Here is a 20,882-nt window from a genome sequence, read left to right as displayed (position 1 = left end):
TTTAGTTTTTTCACAGGAGTTACTTATTTCTACTATTTCAAGTTAACCCTACTACTACAAATTATAGCGACATGGGAACCGATACTTTGAATAGTCGGATGGTTTCTTTAGCAAATTATATTGAGTTCATTCAGTATAAAGCATGTAAGTAGACATCTTCTGAGATAGCTTATGTTGTTCAAACAGGTAATAGCGTGACTTGTTTCTCCCAATCTTCATCCTCTGAGTCTTGGGTCATTGATTCAGGTGCATCAGATCATATTTCTGGTAACAAATCTCTTTTCTCCACTATTTCATATTTTCAATCTCTTCCAAAAGTCACAATGGCCAATGGGTCTCAAACCATGGCAACTGCAATAGGTCAAGCAAGCCCACTTCCTTCCTTACCTTTAGATTCAGTCCTTTATGTTCCCAATAGTCCTTTTAATCTCATAGTTGTTAGTCCTTAGCCAAATCACTTAAATACGCTATTTTATTTCTTGATGACCGTATTTTTATACAGGAACACAGTACGGGGTGGATCATTGGTACTGGGCGTGAATCAAACGGACTTTATTACCTTATCCTTGCTAAATCACATGGACTCACATCTTGTCTTCCTTCTACAACTTGTCCTGTTACTGATTCACCAGATTTATTACATAAACGGTTGGGACATCCCAGTTTGTCAAAACTTCATAAAATGGTATCTGATTTATCTCACTTGTCAGCTCTAGAGTGTGAGTCATGTCAGCTCGGTAAGCATACCCGCTCCCATTTCCCTCGGCGTCTTGATAATCGAGCAGAGTCACCTTTTACTTTAGTCCATTCAGATGTTTGGGGTCCTAGTCGGGTCAGTTCCACCTTGGGATTCCGCTACTTTGTCAATTTCATTGATGATTATTCCAGGTGCACTTGGATATTTTTGATAAAAAATCGAAGATGTTTTCTATTTTCCAGACCTTCCACGCTGAAATTCAAAATCAATTTGGGGTTTCTATTCGCACATTTTGTAGTGATAATTCTCGAGAGTATTTGTCTTCCCCATTTCAGTAGTTTATGAAATCTCATGGGATTATTCATCAAACATCTTGTCCGTACACATCTCAACAAAATGGGGTAGCTGAAAGAAAGAATAAACATCTTATTGAAACTGCTCGTACCCTACTCATACAATCTCATGCTCCGTTGCATTTTTGGGGGGATGCTGTTCTTACATCTTGCTATCTTATTAATCGTATGCCATGTTCAGCTATCCAGAACCAAGTTACATTCTCTGTCATATTTCCCCACTTACCTTTTGTGAAAAGGCACAGGATAAAATATGTTATTGATATTAGATGAACAATACAATACAAGAGGTCCTTATTTATAGCTATACTATACAAGGACATACTACTCTTCTACCAATGTGGGACAATACTACACTATATACATGCTGTAAACTAACACTCCCCCTCAAGCAGGTGCATACAAATCATATGTACCGAGCTTGTTACATATATAACCAATACGAGGACCAGTAAGAGACTTGGTAAAAATATCTGCAAGTTGATCATTCGACCTCACAAACTTTGTAACAATCTCTCCTGAAAGTATCTTTTCTCTGACGAAGTGACAATCAATCTCAATGTGTTTAGTTCTCTCATGAAACACCAGATTTGATGCAATATGAAGGGCAGCTTGATTATCGCACACAAGTTCCATCTGACTGATTTCACCAAATTTCAACTCCTTGAGCAATTGTTTGGTCCAGACTAGCTCATATGTTGCCATAGCCATTGCTCGATATTCTGCTTCTGCACTAGACCGAGCAACTACATTCTGTTTCTTGCTCTTCCAGGACACCAAATTTTCTCCTACTAAAACATAATATCCAGACATAGAACGTCTATCAGAAGGTGATCCTGCCCAATCAGCATCTGAGTATCCAATGATCTGCTCATGACCTCGATCCTCAAAGAGTAACTCTTTGCCTGGAGCCGATTTTATATATCGAATAATGCGGACAACTGCATCCCAATGACTATCACAGGGAGAATTCATAAACTGACTTACAACACTCACATGATAAGAAATGTAGGGTCTAGTCACTGTGAGATAATTTAATTTTTCAACTAGCCGTCTATAGCTTGCAGGATCGCTAAGCGGCTCCCCCTGTCTTGGCATAAGTTTAGAATTCGGATCCATCGGAGTGTCAATAGGTCTGCAACCTATCATCCCCGTCTCCTCAAGAATGTCTAAAGCATATTTTCTTTGAGAAATAACAATGCCTGAGCTAGACTGGACAACATCAATACCTTGAAAGTACTTCAATCTGCCTAGATCCTTAGTTTGGAAGTGCTGGAAGAGATACTGCTTCAAATTGGTAATACCATCCTGATCATTGCCAGTAATAACAATATCATCAACATAGACTACCAGATAAATACAGAGACTTGAAGCAGAGTGCCGATAAAACACAGAGTGATCAACTTCACTACGAATCATGCCAAACTCCTGGATAACCGTGCTGAACTTACCAAACAAGGCTCGAGGAGACTGCTTTAGACCATAAAGTGACCGACGCAAGCGACATACAAGGCCACGAGACTCCCCCTGAGCAACAAAACCAGGTGGTTGCTCCATATAAACCTCATCCTCAAGATCACCATGAATAAAAGCATTTTTAATGTCCAGCTGATAGAGGGGTCAATGACAAACCGCAGCCATGGATAGAAAAAGGCAGAGTAATCGAGAGAATAATTCATCAACTGTAGGGACAGATGGACTAGCCAAAATTTGATCGCGTACTGAATCAAGATCATTAGGAAGTCCAGCGAGGATAAGAACGAGAAACATCTTCCGTCGCTGCTCTTGTTATTTTTCCACACTAGTAGAAACTGACATCAACTTCTCAAATTCCTCCATGACTGCCTGTACTTGACCCAAGTAAGTAGACATATCCAATTCCTACTTCTTTAAGTTTGTCACCCGTGATATCATATCATAGAAGCGAGATATGTCATTAGTGTATAAGGTCCGTGCCTTTTCCCAAACCAAATAACATGTCTGGAATGGACGAAACAAGGGCATCAACTTGGAATCAATAGATCGCCACAAGATGCTACATAACTGAGCATCGATTTTTGCCCAAAGTGCTATTGTCTTTTCATCTCCATCGCTAGACTGTTTGATTAGATGATCTTGAACACCTTGACCTCTACACTATAGCTCGATAGATGAAGCCCAAGCTAAGTAGTTTAAACCTCCCATTAAAGGTTCCGAGGTAATAATAGCACTAGAGCTTCCAGAACTCATATTTCTAGACCCAAAAGCATAAAATTCCAAAGACATTGTTGCAAATTATTACCAAATAGGAGAAAGAATCAACTGTAATCCACCGAAACAGTGTACGGAAATACAGAAACAGAATACTGAAATACTGTAGCTGCCGGAATCTACTGTAGCTGTCGGAATAGTACTGTAGCTACCGGAAAAACTCAAAGTTTTCGGAATGAAATAAAAACAGTAGGGGTAGGATCGGAATTACTAGGCGACCCAACTGTTCTGAAGGAAGATTTTCAAAAAATAGCCGGAAGTGGTCGTACGCGCCGGCGCATGAGCTCACGCACGTGAGCTTCTGGTGGCGTGTGGAGGCGCGTGAGGAGGCTGCTGCTGGAGTTTTTCACTGGGGTTTGGTCGCTGGACAGTGACGACTCTTGTGGTAGTGTTGGATTTTGCACAACACTGACAGAAATGAAGCAAATAGAAAACAGCCTTAAAAAAGTACTGATTTCTCTTTCCCGGAATCGCTGAAATTTATGCACAGCGATTTCTCTTTCCCGGAATCGCTGGAATTTATGCACAGTGATAAGTCTCTCACAATTGCTCTGATACCATGTGAGAAGGCACGAGAGAAAATATGTTATTGATATTAGATGAACAATACAATACAAAAGGTCCTTATTTATAGTTATACTATACAAGGACATATTACTCTTCTACCAATGTGGGACAATACTACACTAAATATATGCTATAAACTAACACCTTTGTTCTCTCTTCCACCCCGTATCTTTGGAAGCACTTGTTTTGTCCATAACCTTACTCCAGGAACATATAAGTTAGCTCCTCGTGCTCTTAAGTGCGTATTTCTAGGTTTCTCGAGAACACAAAAGGGGGATCGATGCTACTCTCCTGACCTCCAGCGGTACCTTATGTCCGCTGATGTTACCTTCTTTGAAACCCAATCATACTTCACAGGTTCAAGTCATCACTTAGATATTTCTGAGGTACTACCAATTTTATCTTTTGGAGATTCAGTCACTCCAGCTCCACCACCTACAGTTCCAGTTGTAAATCCACCACCTATAGCTCCAGTTCCACCACCTACAGCTCCTGTTGTAGCTCCACCACCTATAGCTCCAGTTCCTCCGCATAATCCAGTTCAACCTTCTGCAGCTCCACCACTCTTGACTTATCATCGTCGTCCACATCCAATATCAGGCCCAGGTGATTCACGCCCCGCATCAGATTCTGCACCTACTGCGTACTTGTCTCCTCTTAGTCAACCAATTATACTCCGCAAAGGTGTACGATCCATACTTAATCCTAATCCCCACTATGTCGGTTTAAGTTATCATCGTCTGTTGTCACCTCATTATGCTTTTATATCTTTTTTGTCCGCTGTTTCTATCCCTAAGTCTACAGGTGAGGCACTATCTTATCCAGGATGACGACATGCTATGATTGACGAGATGTCTGCTTTACATACGAGTGGCACTTGGGATCTTGTTCCTCTTCCTGCAGGTAAGTCTACTGTTGGTTGTCGTTGAGTTTATGCAGTCAAAGTCGGCCCGGATGGCCAGGTTGATCGGCTTAAGGCTCGTCTTGTTGCAAAAGGATATACTCGGATTTTTGGGTTTGATTATAGTGATACTTTCTCTCCCGTGGCTAAAGTAGCATCTGTTCGTCTCTTTTTGTCCATGGCTGATGTACGTCATTGGCCTCTTTATCAGTTAGACATTAAGAATGCTTTTCTCTACGGTGATCTTGAGGAAGAAGTTTATATGGAACAACCATCTGGTTTTGTTGCTCAGGGGGAGTTTAATGGTTGTGTGTGCAGATTGCACATGTCACTATATGGTTTGAAACAGTACCCTCGAGCTTGGTTTGGTAAGTTCAGCACAATTATTCAGGAGTTCGACATGACTCGTAGTAAGGTTGATCACTCTGTGTTGTATCAGCATTCTGCTCCTAATCTGTGTATTTATCTAGTGGTTTATGTTGATGATATTGTTATTACTGGTAATGATCAGGATGGTATTACTAATCTGAAGCAACATCTCTTTCAGCACTTCCAGACTAAGGATCTGGGCAGATTGAAGTATTTTCTAGGTATTGAGGTCGCTCAGTCTAGCTCAGGTATTGTTATTTCACAGCGGAAGTATGTCTTAGACATTTTTTAGGAGACTGGAATGATGGGTTGCAGATCTATTGACTCTCCTATGGATCCGAATGCTAAGCTTCTGCCTGGACAAGGGGAGCCTCTTAGAGACTCTACGAGATATAGGAGGTTGGTTGACAAATTAAATTACCTCACAGTGACTAGACGTGATATTTTTTTTCCGGTGAGTATTGTAAGTTAGTTTATGGATTCTCCCTGTGATAGTCACTGGGATGCAGTTGTTCGCATTCTTCGGTATATAAAGTCAGCTCCAGGCAAAGGATTACTATTCGAGGATTGAGGCCACGAACAGATTGTTGGGTACACAGATGCTGATTGGGCAGGATCATCTTTTGATAGACGTTCTATGTCTGGATATTGTGTTTTAGTAGGAGGTAATTTGGTCTCGTGGAAGAGCAAAAAACAGAATGTAGTTGCTCGATCTAGCGCCGAAGCCGAATATCGGGCCATGGCTATGGCGACGTGTGAGTTAGTTTGGGTCAAGCAGTTGCTCAAAGAGTTAAAGTTCGGAGAAATCAGCAAGATGGAACTAGTGTGTGATAATCAAGCTGCTCTTCATATTGCGTCAAATCTGGTGTTCCATGAGAAGACTAAACACATTGAGATCGACTGTCACTTTGTCAAAGAAAAAATACTTTCAGGAGATATTGTTACAAAGTTTGTAAAGTCGAATGATCAACTAGCAGATATTTTCACTAAATCTCTTACTGGTTCTCGTATTAGTTACATGTGTAACAAGCTCGGTACATATGATGTGTATGCATCGGCTTGAGGGGGAGTGTTAGTTTACAGATATGTATAGTGTAGTCTTGTCACGTATTGGAAGAGGAGTAATATCTCCTTGTAGTGTATAGATATAAATAGGGACCTCTTGTATTGTATTTATCATCCAATATCAATAACATATTTTCTCTCGTGCCTTCTCACAGTTATTACCTGAAGCTTCAGGTCTTCTTTTTCATTTTATGAGTTCATTGATCTACCATGTTATTACTTCTAGTAGAATAGTTCCCAACTGATAGATGTCTTCCTTCTCTGCTTCTTTCTTGCTGAATAGTACTCCCTCCGTTTTAATTTATGTGAACCTATTTAACTTGGGCACTGAGGTTAAGAAATAGTGGAAGACTTTTGAAACTTGTGGTCTAAATAACCCATAGGTATTTGTGCGTCTATAAATCATCCCATTAAAAGTAAAATAGAAAATTTAAAAGAAAATAAGTTCACATAAATTGAAAAGGACGATGTAGTTTGCATTATGAGTGTGTAATTCAGACCAAGGGATATGCTGCTAGTTTGTCTGACGGAGCAAGCGGGAAAAGTTAAAAATTAGACAAATTGTTCAATTTACTGTAGGTGATTACCAGGTTTAAAGCATGTGTATGATTAAGGCTTCCATTTTTTTTATAGCATCTATACTTTACTTACTGCTGCAAGTTTACTTGGTCTGATATGATATCAAGTATTTTGAGACCTTACAGGCTGATCTCCAGTACAAAGTTTGTATTTTGACGCCCCCTGCATTGACGCTGTGGGAAAATAGTCAAGTAAATGCATCGGTGGTTGTTTCCATGAAAAAAAACAGCCAAATATATATAGCTCATCAAAAGTAAGAGATTTTATCTATGTTACGAAATGGAACTTACCTTTGATTTGGCTCTGCCACTTTAAGGTTCTGCTTGTCTGCTTTTTGGTAAATCGAATTTATCTCACTTTGACTTGGTAAGAATAGGTGAAACTGCATCTTTTGAAATCTAAGTGGAGTCACAAGTTACTTGCTGTATCTTTTTATTTTCTTATTTCTCTTTCATTATATTTACACTGATTATTAGCAGATTGTGTCATATATTTTGCACAGTATCAAAGTTTGATGTCATACTAAATTAATACGATCGGCCCTGTCAAATCAAGGCAAATATGGTGGAAGACAGACTAGTTTAGTTAATCAAAATTTTGGTATTATCAAATGGTTAGAGAAGAGTAATAACAGCCCCGCTTTGCGACGCTGAGCTGCCCGACAGAAGACACAGGACTACAAAATGGTACACTCTAATGCTAATAATCAGGTATGGGTAAGGTTTGCGTAGATACTATCCTTCTCAGACCTCACTTGTGTGATTAAATTGGAGTTGTTGTTAATCTGCTAATAATTGTACAGTATTATTTTATAAATCTGTACAACTTCGAAGACTTCAGAAATTTGATTTGATATTCATATTTCAAGCTTTGATGATGTTTAAAGCTGCTGATGGTATATACCCACGCAATCACTTGTCATAGAACGAATCCATATTTTCTACTAATCAAATATGAAAACATAAAACATGCATAACGGCATAATTCAAATGCTTACTTGATAGGGTAAACCGTCTGTTGCTTAACTTTACTGTATTACCTCAATTCCTTGAATTTGACAATCACAAAATCGCGATAAGATAGTATTAATATGTGTGGGAATTAATTGATAACGAGGACCTGGAAATTGCTTGGGCGATTTTCTTGTGAAAATAGCACGGGCTAGCAGTTTTCGGACTGGTAATTGAAAAATAGTCAGCGTTTGTAAAGTCATTGAAAAATAGTCAGCGTTTGTAAAGTCATTGAAAAATAGCCACTATTTTGCTGCAACACGGAAAGTTCCAGCATAACATACTGGAGATTGATGCACTTGTGTATGAACTTCCAACATATTATGCTGGAACTCCAACACATAGAAAGTTCCAGCATAATATACTGGAGATTGGAGCACTTGTGTATAAGTCCAGTATATTATGCTGAAATATTTTATGAATTTTAAACAGTATTTTTGTTCAAATTTATCTTTACATGAAAAGTGGCTAAATTTCGATTACTTTTGAAATTGTGACTATTTTTTAATTATCACTTGTAAATTTGACTATTTTTGAATTTCACAGTTGACCTTTTTTCCGCAGAAAGATGGACATTTTAGAAAATAGGACTGATTAATTTGAGAAAACAATTGAGTTTTACTTTGGTATGATTAAGAGGGAGTACTTTGTGAGAAGCATCATAATTCACAGATCTTTTCTACTTTGGTATAAGGAGATTGTAGAAAATTATGAATAATACTTCTCTGGAAAGTATGCATAAAAGATCTCCCAACTTGTAATGTAAAATATCTTTCGCAATGTGCGTTAGCTAGCAAATTGAATATATATTCTGATTGATGTTATAGAGATTGAGAACATTATTTATATCAAGAAAGCAAAAAAAAAAAGAAAAAAAAGAGAGGACTCTTTCTATAAAGAGCAAGAAAATATGTTTATTAGAAAAGGCAAGTTATACAATAAACACTTGAATAAGAAATAAAAATGATGCCAATTGATGATGTCATAATGATTGACACATATGTTGTACGTACACATATCTTATTATTAATCAACTGCGATTGAGCAAGAAAATATGTTTTTTAGAAGAATCAGTTACACAATAAACACTAGAGCAAGAAATAAAAAAGATGTCAACACAAATGATGCCCTAAATTATGTTATAACTGGTTGACACGAATGTCGCACATATGTTGCACGTACATTAAATAGTGTAAATGCTATATAATAAACTTCACGAACCAAAGATTAATGCATGTAAAATATTTTTTTAAACCCGTTTGAAAAGTAAATTGATGATATGTAATAAACGAAAATGGAACAAACTACAAAAAAGTAGAGTCATCCTTGAGGTATGGACACAATTATCAACTTACAATTTTTAAGATATGTTAACAAGAATTAAAAATCTAACTAATTTGTTTCTAAATTTTTCTTTTCTGAGTCGAGATCCATTGAACACGTAAGTTGCACGTATATTACAGTTTGGTCAGTGGTTATGAAATTCATATTAGAAATAATAAAAAGTATGTAAATAAACAACAAAGTTATTATGAAATTTATATTGGCTTATTTACCTTAATTAGCATCCCTTGAATTTTGAACAAAGAGATAAAAGTGTAGGAAAAAATATAGGAAATTACATTAGAAACGAGAAAAACTAATGGTATAAATGACGTAATAAATAAGTTAGCGGTAGGTGAGTGAAAAAATGAGTAAAAGTATGATTTTTATCTATCAAAATAAATATATTAATGAAGGGGGGAGTTGGCGGTGTCGTCCGTGTCAGAAGAAGAACCACTACTAGAAATTCGGTAAAAATTCGACCGCGATCGACCAATCAAAAAACTGATGAAGTCGATCGATTTTAACTGATGAAATCGACCCAAAAGCACTAATGGTCTAATGGTAGAATAGTATCTTGCCACAGTACAAACCCCAGTTCGATTCCCAAATAATACATTTTTAATTTCATAACTTAAAAAATCGAGTGAAGTCGGTCGGTTTGTTTTTGGCCGATTGTGGAATTTAATTGGCCAACCGAATCGGTCGGTCAAAACCGACCAAAGTCGATCGATTGGCTCTACCGACTGCCACGAGCCGGTCGATTTTTGGTCGATTTTGCCAATTATCGACCAAGATATAAACTGGCGTGTCATGCCCACGAGAGATGATGTCACAAGTTATAAATTGAGTTTTTTTTTAATTTATTAGAAAAGAAAATGAAAGTTACCGTTTCATGTCATTAATCATGATCATTTACGTCTCAATTTCAAATCAAGTTGGCATTAATTAATTGAGACCAAACTTTCATCAAATTGAATTTTCTACAACTTAATTTGTTACGGTCTTGCGTATAAAATGGTTAGCATTGTAAATTCTATATAATAAACTACACGAACCAAAAATGTGGAAAAATATTTTACCCTTTTAATGAAAAGTGAATCGATAATATGCACGTAATAAAGGGGAGAAAAAGAGCAAACTATAAAAAATAAAATGACTCTTGAGATAGGGACACAATTATCAACTTGTCATTTTTAAGATTTGCTAACAAGATTACAAAATACAACTAATTAGTCTCTCAATTTATCTGAGTCGAGATCATTGGACACGGAAGTTGCACGTGTATTACATTTAGGTCAGCCGTTATGAAATTCATATTAAAAATAATAATGAGTATATGAATAAACAATAAAGCTATTATGAAGTTCATATTGACTTATTAGCATCCCTTACACAAGAAATCTTTCTATCTTATTAGTCAAAGTTCTAATGAACAAGATCAAGACGTATCATACGTTTTAGAAGACACATGTAGGTAGAAGATATTTACTGCGTTAGAAATAAGAAAACGACTTGTATAAATGACATAATAAATAAGAAGTCAACAACAGAATGATAAAAAAAGAATAAGAGTATGATTTGCATTAGTCTCGATATGTATACCCTTTTTATGTAACTAAGTAGTGTAAGGGCATGCATGTGAACACTGCACAAAAGGATTAGCCTTAAATGTCTTTAAGATAATTTGAAAAGAAATAAATCAAACGTGACTCGTGTAACGCGTCTTGTAAAAAAAAAAAAAGTAATGTGTCATGCTCACGAGAGATGATGTCACAAGCTATAAATTGAGTTTTTTATTTTTTCCTTTTTAGAAAAGAAAATAAAAGTTACCGCTTCATGTTATTGATCATGATCATTTTGTCTCAATTCCAAATCAAGGTATCATCAATTAACTGAGACCAAACTTCCATCAAATTAAATTTTCTGTAACTTAATTTGTTATAGTCTTGTGTATAAAATGGTTAACATTGTAAATTCGATATATTAAACTACACGAACCAAAAGAAAATTGAAATTAGCTACGGACGTCGTCGCTAATCTGTCGCTAAAATGCTCGTAGCTAGCAGAATTTTTTGATAATTCATCGCTAAATAAAATTAGCGACGAATTTTTCTGTTTAGCTACAAAATTTGTCCATTGCTAAAAGCTGATTTTTTAGTTGTGAAAGATTAATGCATGAAAAATATTTCTTAACCCTTTTAGTGAAAAGTAAATCGATGATATGTAATAAAGGGGAAAAGAGCAAACTATAAAAAGCAAAGTGACACTTAAGATAGGGACACAGTTATCAACTTGCCACTTTTAAGATTTGCTAACAAGAATAAAAAAATCTAACTAATTAGTCTCTTAATTTATTTGAGTCGAGATAATTGGACACGTAAGTTGCACGTATATTATATTCAGGTAAGTCATTATAAAATTCATATTCAAAATAATAATAAGTATATGAATAAATAATAAAATCATTATGAAGTTCATGTTGGCTTATTACCCTCCCTCACGCAAGAAGTCTTCCTATCTTATTGGTCAACAAAAATTCTAATGAACAAGATCAAGATGTGCCGTACATTTTAGAAGAGATATTTATATAGAAGACACTTACTGTATTAGAAATAAGAAAATGATATAATAAATAAGAAGTCAATAACAGAATGATAAAAATGAATAAGAGTATAATTTGAATTAGTCTCGATATCTATACTATTTTTACATAACTAAGTAGTGTAAGAGAATGCATGTGAACACTTCACAAAAGAATTAGTCTTAAATGTCTTTAAAGATAATCCGAAAAAAAATAAACCAAAAAATATGGCTCGTGTATCACGTCTTGTCAAAAAAAAAAGGTAACGTGTCATGCCCACAAGAGATTATGTCACAAGCTATAAATTGAGTTTTTTTTTTCCCTTCTTAGAAATGAAAATGAAAGTTAGCACTTCATGTTTACGTCTCAATTTCAAATCAAGTTAGTATCAATTAACTGAGACCAAACTTCCATCAAATTAAATTTTCTGCATCTTAATCTATTATAGTCTTGCGCGTAAAATGGTTCACATTGTAAATTCTATATGCTAAACTAAACGAACCAAATATTAATGCATGAAGAATATTTTTTTAACCCTTTTAATGAAAAGTAAATCGATGATATGTAATAAAGGAAAAAAAGAGAGCAAACTATAAAAAAGTAAAATGACTCGTGAGATAGGGACACAATTATCAACTTGCCACTTTTAAGATTTGCTAACAAGAATAAAAAATCTAACTAATTAGTCTCTCAATTTATCTGATCATTGGACACGTAAGTTGCACGTATATTACATTCAAGTCGATCGTTATGAAATTCATATTAAAAATAATAATGAGTATATGAATAAACAATAAAGTCATTATGAAGTTCATATTTGCTTATTAGCATACCTCGCGCAAGAAATCTTTCTATCTTATTAATCAAAGTTCTAACGAACAAGGCCAAGACGTGTCGTACGTTTTAGAAGAGATATTTATATATGTAGAAGACACTTACTATGTTAGAAATACGAAAACGACTTATATAAATGACATAATAAATAAGAAGTCGATAACACAATGATAAAAAAAGAATAAGAGTATGATTTGCATTAGTCTCGATATTTATACCATTCTTACGTAACTAAGTAGTGTAAGAGCATGCATGTGAACACTTCACAAAAAGATTAGCCTAAAATGTCTTTAAAGATAATCCGAAAAGAAATAAATCAAAAAGCGCGACTCATGTAACAGTGTCTTGTAAAAAAAAAAAGTAATGCGTCATGCCCACGTGAGATGATGTTACAAGCTATAAAGTGAGTTTCTTTTTTTTTTTTTTTAAAGAAAATGAAAGTTACCGCTTCATGTCATTGATCATGATCATTTATATTTCAATTCCAAATCAAGTTAGCATCAATTAACTTAGACCAAACTTCCATCAAATTAAATTTTGTGCAACTTAATCTGTTACGATCTTGCGAATAAAATGGTTAACATTGTAAATTCTATATACTAAACTAAACGAACCAAATATTAATGCATGAAGAATATTTTTTTAACCCTTTTAATTAAAAGTAAATCGATGATATGTAATAAAGGAAAAAAAGAGAGCAAACTATAAAAAAGTAAAATGACTCGTGAGATAGGGACACAATTATCAATTTGCCACTTTTAAGATTTGCTAACAAGAATAAAAAGTCTAACTAATTAGTCTCTCAATTTATCTGATCATTGGACACGTAAGTTGCACGTATATTACATTCAAGTCGATCGTTATAAAATTCATATTAAAAATAATAATGAGTATATGAATAAACAATAAAGTCATTATGAAGTTCATATTTGCTTATTAGCATACCTCGCGCAAGAAATCTTTCTATCTTATTAATCAAAGTTCTAACGAACAAGGCCAAGACGTGTCGTACGTTTTAGAAGAGACATTTATATATGTAGAAGACACTTACTACGTTAGAAATACGAAAACGACTTGTATAAATGACATAATAAATAAGAAGTCGATAACACAATGATAAAAAAAGAATAAGAGTATGATTTGCATTAGTCTCGATATTTATACCATTTTTACGTAACTAAGTAGTGTAAGAGCATGCATACGAACACTTCACAAAAAGATTAGCCTAAAATATTTTTAAAGATAATCCGAAAAGAAATAAATCAAAAAGCGCGACTCATGTAACAATGTCTTGTAAAAAAAAAAGGTAATGCGTCATGCTCACGTGAGATGATGTTACAAGCTATAAAGTGAGTTTCTTTTTTTTTTCTTTTTAGAAAAGAAAATGAAAGTTACCGCTTCATGTCATTGATCATGATCATTTATAGTTCAATTCCAAATCAAGTTAGCATCAATTAACGGAGACCAAACTTCCATCAAATTAAATTTTGTGCAACTTAATCTGTTACGGTCTTGCGCATAAAATGGTTAACATTGTAAATTCTATATACTAAACTAAACGAACCAAATATTAATGCATGAAGAATATTTTTTTAACCCTTTTAATGAAAAGTAAATCGATGATATGTAATTAAGGAAAAAAAGAGAGCAAACTATTAAAAAGTAAAATGACTCGTGAGATAGGGACACAATTATCAATTTGCCACTTTTAAGATTTGCTAACAAGAATAAAAAATCTAACTAATTAGTCTCTCAATTTATCTGATCATTGGACACGTAAGTTGCACATATATTACATTCAAGTCGGTCGTTATGAAATTCATATTAAAAATAATAATGAGTATATGAATAAACAATAAAGTCATTATGAAGTTCATATTTGCTTATTAGTATCCCTTAAATTTTTAATAGATTTAAAAATTTAGAAAAGGCGGTAATTATAGGAGGCGTCTATATATGAAATACTTACATGATAAACAAAAGAAATTAACGATATAAATAGCGTAATAAATGAGTAAGCGATAGGTAAGTAGGAAAAAGAGTAAAAATATGATTTGTATTTTTAAAGACAAATACATTCATAGAGGAGAAATTGATGGCTTCCAAATCTGAAGAAAAAAGGAGGATGTACCGATAGTGATGGCCGGATTCGAAGAAGAAGAAAGATGATATGATGGTATTAAAATGTACTTATAATTTTAACTTTAACTTATGCATTTTTTGATATTTTTGTCATGGTAAAAATTGCCATGTGGAATATATTAGAATATTTTATAAAGATTACGTAATAGACTTCACTTGTTCTTATTTAAGAATTTGTCTATTATGATAATGAACTTGTCATTTTGAAAACTTACTGTATATCAAGAATATGAGATTAATAGAGCTTCTCATTTTACCTAAGTCGCAAGTTATCTGTTTACCCGAAAAACGGATAGAGTTGAATTTATACATAGTTTTAAGGATACGTTGTATAATTTGGTACAAATTGAAAAAATAATTAGAGATATATCGAATATTGACTGTAAAAAGAAATGAATACAAACCCAAATTGAGTAGAGAATGATTGTGTAATGACCCAACCGGTCATTTTAACTTTTAGAATCCCGTTCCCTAAAATAAAACTTCCTGTAGGTGCTTGTAATGATTTATGACTTGCGGGAATGGTTGGTTCGAGATTTGGAAGGGTTTGGGGTGAAACCGGAATATTTGGTTCCTTAAGTTGGCCTTAAAGTGCTAAGTGTGACTTCGGTCAACATTTTGAGAAAACGACCCCGGAATAGAATTTTGATGATTCCAACAGCTCCGTATGGTGATTTTGGACATAGGAGCGTGTTCGAAATTTTATTTGGAAGTCTGTAGTTAAATTAGGCATGAAATGGCTAAAAACAAGAATTTAAGTTTGGAAGTTTGACCGATGAGTTGACTTTTTGATATCGGAGTCAGAATCCAGTTCCGAAAATTTTCATAGCTCCGTTATGTAATTTATGACTTGTGTGTAAAATTTGAGGTCAATCGGAGTTGATTTGATAGGTTCCGACATTGAATGTAGAAGTTGAAAACTCTTAGTTTCATTAAGCTTGAATTGGGGTATGATTCATGGTTTTAGCGTTGTTTGATGTGATTTAGAGGTTCGATTAAGTTCGTATGGTGTTTTAGGACTTGTTGGTATATTTGGTTGAGGTCCCGAGGGTCTCGGGTGAGTTTCGGATGGTTAACGGATCAAAAATTTGTGTTAAAAAGCTGCTGCAATTTTTCCTCTTCTATTGACATTCTGGACTGTGATCGAGCCCAGATATCGAGCCCAGGTTTGGCGAGGCACAGGCTCGAGCTTGTGTATCGAAGCCATGATCGAAGGTCCAGCTCGAGGGCCATGATCGAAGGCAAGGCTCGAGGGCCAGGATCGAGACCCAAGATCGAGGGTCACAATCGAAGACTCAAGCTCGATGCCACGATTGAGGCTACGATCAAAGGCCCAACCTCGATGTCCTGATCAAGGCCATGACCGAGGTCCAGGCTCGAGCCTGTGATCGAAGCCGCGATCGAGGTCCAGTTCGAGGACTAGTTCCGAAGGTTGCTGGGCAGTTTTATAAAAAGAGGGCATTCGTCCCATTTGCCATTTTTGACGAACTTGAGCTTGAGCAGAGACGACTTTTGGCAGATTTTCAAGGGAAAAATATTGGGGTAAGTGATTCTAACTCGGATTTTGTCTACATATATAAGTATATCATTGTTTTCACAATTTAATTAGTGTTTTGAGATTGAAATTTGGAAAAGTTTAGAAATCTCATAGAAACAAAATTTTGAGATTTCGGTATCGATTCGGAGTCGGATTTGAGTGAAACTGGTATGGTTGGACTCGTAATTGAATGGATTGTCGGATTTCATAACTTTCGCCGGATTCCAAGATGTGGGCCCCGCGGACGAATGTTTAATTAATTTCGGGATCTTTTCTTTAAAATATAGTATTTTCTTATAGAATTGATTCCTATAATATTTAGTGATTGTATCGAATTATTTTGTCTAGATTCGAGCCAGACGGAGTTGGATAATCATGGAAAAGACCTTATAGTGGATTAAATTGGAGCAAGACGAGGTAAGTCTCTTGTCTAATCTTGTGAGGGGGAAATTACCCCATAGGTGATTAAAATTAAATAATTATTGCTAATTGTGGGGGGTTACGTACGCACGCGGTGACGAGAGTCCGTACGTAGCTACTATTAATGCTAAAGTCCGGGTAGTTTAGGACTCAAAGCATGCCTTACTTGTGAAAATTGTATTCTTTAATTTATTTATATTAATTGATATATATATATATATATATATATATATATATATATATATATGAATATATTTTGAATTGTTTGATAAAGATATTAAAGGATAAAAATCTCATAGGCTTGATTTCTTTTTAAATCAATTAATTATCAAAAGAAATTGTTCTCCTCCCAAATTTGTCATATAATAAACATACTGTCCTTCCGGAGGCACATAAGAAAATGTCCTCCTTTCTTGTGGAGCGGGCCGAACGCCTCGGCAGGATAGATGCATCTATGGAGCGCGCCGCACGTCCCTCGGCAGTGTACACGACACTCTGGATCGGGCCGTACGTCCTCGGCAGAAATCGTGCTTAATAATAATAATTACACGATACTTTAATAATTTATTTCAGATTGAGAAGCTAATTAATAAATTAAAAAAATTCTTGAAATTTAATGAATTGTTATTCTTGCTTGTTAAGGAATTAATTATTACTTCTGTAAATGAGATTTAATTGATAAATTAAAAATTATTTGAGTTGAAGGAATTTAATTAATATATTGAGAATTGTTACATTTGAAGGAATTTGATTATTTTCGCTGAGTAAATAAATTATTTGTAAATTTTGTAAATCATGCTGATTTAAATATCTTAGTTTTACTTCAATTATTATTGACCTATAGTGAGTGTCAAAGTCGGTCATCTCGTCTCTACCACTTTGAGATTAGGCTTGATACTTACTGGGTACACGTTGTTTACGTACTCATACAACACTTGCTGCACTTTTTGTGCAGGATCTGAGACAGGTACTAGTGGAGGACCTATCATCACATACCCACGTCATCCAGAGGCATAGTGGTGAGCTACCTTTCTGAGCCGTTCTGCAGCTACCAGTGTCTCTTCTGATATTTATATTCTGTCTATTTTATTTCAGACAGTATTTGGAGTTTTTTTTGTATAATCTACTAGATGTTTATTCACTTGTGACACCAGGTCTTGGCACACACATTGGTAGAGTTTGGGTTTATATTTTCTTGGTTTTAAATTTTATCAATGTATGCTTAATTTATTAGTTGGCTTGCCTAGCTGTAATGTTGGGCGCCATCACGACCTACAGGTGAAATTGGGTCGTGACAACATGGTATCAGAGCACTAGGTTCACGTAGGTCTCACAAGTTATGAGCAGACTTAATAGAGTCTTGCGGATCGGTTCGGAGACGTCTGTACTTATCTTCGAGAAGCTATATGTTGTTAGGAAACTACCTTTCTTCATATTCCATCGTGCAATTAATGTAGTACTAAATATCCTTCTCTTATTATCTCACAGATGGTGAGAACATGCTCTAATGAGGTTCCAGACCAGGGAAGAGCTTCTCCCCCAGTTGTTAGAGGTCGAGGCAGAGGCCGAGGCCGAGGGAGGGCTCCAGCCCGTGGTAGAGGGCAAGGACGTCCCAGGACTATTCTGGTTATGCCGCCAGTGGATCCAGTAGAGAATATCATTATTGAGGAGCAGGGTGAGGTGCCTGTGGCAGAGCCAGCTCCGGTGGACTTCACATCTGCACCGGGATTTCAGGATGTTATGGGTCGTATACTGCGATTCATGGATAATATGACTCAGGACGTTTTATTTCCGGCAGACCCAGCCACATCTCAAGCGGGCGGGGGAGCACAGACCCCTACTACGCAGGCTCATGGACAGGCAGTTGTTGTATATCAGACCTAGGGTGCATTACCCGTGGGTGGAGTCCAGCCAGTGGCAGCAGCTACACCTGAGCCCAGGCCGGCTGTAGCCGCCGATCCTCAGAAACTATTGGACAGATGGACTAGGCTACATCCTCCCATCTTCGGGGGTGAGCGACATGAGGATCCACAGGATTTCATTGATCGTTGCAAGGATAGACTGTACAATATGAGGATATTGGAGTCCCATTGGGTTGATTTTGCTACTTTTCAGCTAGAGGGTAGAGCCCGTAGATGGTGGCAGTCTTATGCTCTTGGCAGACTAGCAGATTCTCCTCCCATGACTTGGGACAGGTTCACCCGCATCTTTTTGGACAGGTATATTCCACCCTCCTAGAGGGAAGAGTTGCGGTTTCAGTTTGAGCAGCTCCAGTAGGGTCAGATGTCAGTGACCAATTATGAGGCGAGGTTTTTTGAATTATCTCGCCATGCACTAATGATACTCCCTACTGAGGCGGAGAGAGTGCGAAGGTTTGTAGCCGGTTTACATACTGGTATTCAGGCTACTATGGCTCGAGAGGTTGAGATAGGTACTTCTTATGAGCGAGTTATGGAGATAGCCCGGAGGATTGAGGGTGTACGTCAGCGGAGCCGAGAGCAGATTATGAGAGATAAGCGGTTCAGGTACTCTGGAGAGTTCAGAGGTGCTCCGTCCGGGGGCAGAGGTCAGTTCGTGAGGGGAAAGTCCAGCAGACCCCCATATCCAGCACCACCACCTCCTCGAGGTGCTCCAGTGCGACCTTATCTCAGTGCTATCCCAGAGAGTTCTTACCGCCCACTAGCTATTCAGGGTCCTCCCAGTGGGTACTCAGGTCCCCAGGGCCAGACACTTAGTCAGCAGCCCATCGCACCGAAGAGTTGTTACGAGTGCGCGGATCCCAGTCACATGCGGAGGTTTTGCCCCAGGCTTCGAGGTAGACCAGTACAGCACGGTCAGCAGCCTATGCTTACCGGACCAGTTGCTCCACCAGTAGTCCGACCACCCAGAGGTGGAGGACAGATGGGTAGGGTCCGTCCTAGAGGTGGAGGTCAACCAGGCGGAGACCAGCCAGTTGGCGCTCCAGCTCGATTTTATGCTTTTTCGGCTATACCAGATGTGGAGGCCTCAGATGCCGTGATTACAGGTATTATTTTTGTTTGTGGCAAAGGTGCCTCAGTATTATTTGATCCGGGATCTACGTATTCATATGTGTCATCTCTATTTGCTCCATTCTTGGGCGTTTCTCGTGAGTCCTTGAGTACTCATGTTTATGTGTCCACTCCTGTGGGCGATTCTATTGTTGTGGACCGGATCTACTGGTCCTGTATTATTATATTCTGTGGTTATAAAACTAGAGCAGATCTCCTATTGCTTGAGATGACCGATTTTGAAATTATTCTGGGTATGGACTGGTTGTCTCCATATCATGCTATTCTAGACTGTCATGCCAAGACTGTTACCTTGGCTATTCCAGCATTGCCTAAGCTGGAGTGGAAGGGTTCGCTTGTTAATTCATTTTATCGAGTTATTTCTTTTATAAAGGCTCAACACATGGTTGAGAAGGGTTGTTTAGCTTATCTAGCCTATGTTCGGGATACTACTGCAGAGACTCCGGCTATTGATTCAGTGCCTGTAGTTCGGGAGTTCCCCGATGTATTCCCGTCAGATCTTCCAGGTATGCTACCTGATCGTGATATTAATTTCTGTATTGACTTGGCTTCAGATACCCAGCCTATATCTATCCCACCGTATCGTATGGCTCCGAAAGAATTGAAAGAATTGAAAGAACAGCTTGAAGAGTTACTAGCCAAAGGGTTTGTCAAACCGAGTGTATCACCTTGGGGTGCACCAATATTGTTTGTGAAAAAGAAGGATGGAAAATGCGGATGTGTATTGATTATCGCCAATTGAACAAAGTCACTATTAAGAACAAGTACCCGTTGCCGCGTATTGATGATCTATTTGACCAGTTGCAGGGTGCTAGGGTATTCTCTAAGATCGACTTGAGGTCGGGGTACCATCAGTTGAAGATTCGGGATTCAGATGTTCCAAAGACTGCTTTCCGTACTAGATATGGTCATTATGAGTTTCTGGTAATGTCTTTTGGTTTAACTAATGCACCGGCAGCATTTATGGATCTGATGAATAGAGTATTCAGGCCATATATTGACTCATTTTTCATTGTCTTCATTGATGACATTTTGATCTACTCTCGTAGTAAGGAGGAGCATGAGCAGCATATGAGAGTGGTGCTTCAGACATTGCGGGAACAAAAGTTATATGCTAAGTTCTCTAAATGTGAGTTTTGGCTAGAGTCTGTAGCATTTTTGGGACATATAGTATCAGGCGAAGGTATTAAAGTTGATCCCA

The 20,882-nt window shown here is 36.8% G+C and overlaps 1 protein-coding gene across 4 annotated transcripts in view; it reads left to right on the top strand.

The window, feature by feature from the left end:
- The window catches only part of LOC108944382 (uncharacterized), a 67,719-nt gene that overhangs the window by 4,125 nt on the left and 42,712 nt on the right, over window positions 1-20,882 (top strand). For 2 of the 4 annotated variants that reach the window (XR_011415644.1, XR_011415643.1), the window contains exon 6: window positions 6,907-7,290. The exons of the other annotated variants lie outside the window; for them this stretch is intronic. The gene's annotated coding sequence lies outside the window, so the exon portion shown is untranslated. Of the gene's footprint in view, window positions 1-6,906; window positions 7,291-20,882 lie in introns of those variants that run through there. 4 annotated transcript variants of the gene reach the window in all.

Source organism: Nicotiana tomentosiformis, chromosome 4, assembly GCF_000390325.3.
Source record: "Nicotiana tomentosiformis chromosome 4, ASM39032v3, whole genome shotgun sequence".
Classification (NCBI taxonomy): Eukaryota; Viridiplantae; Streptophyta; class Magnoliopsida; order Solanales; family Solanaceae; genus Nicotiana; species Nicotiana tomentosiformis.
This window is presented reverse-complemented; position numbering and strand designations above follow the sequence as displayed.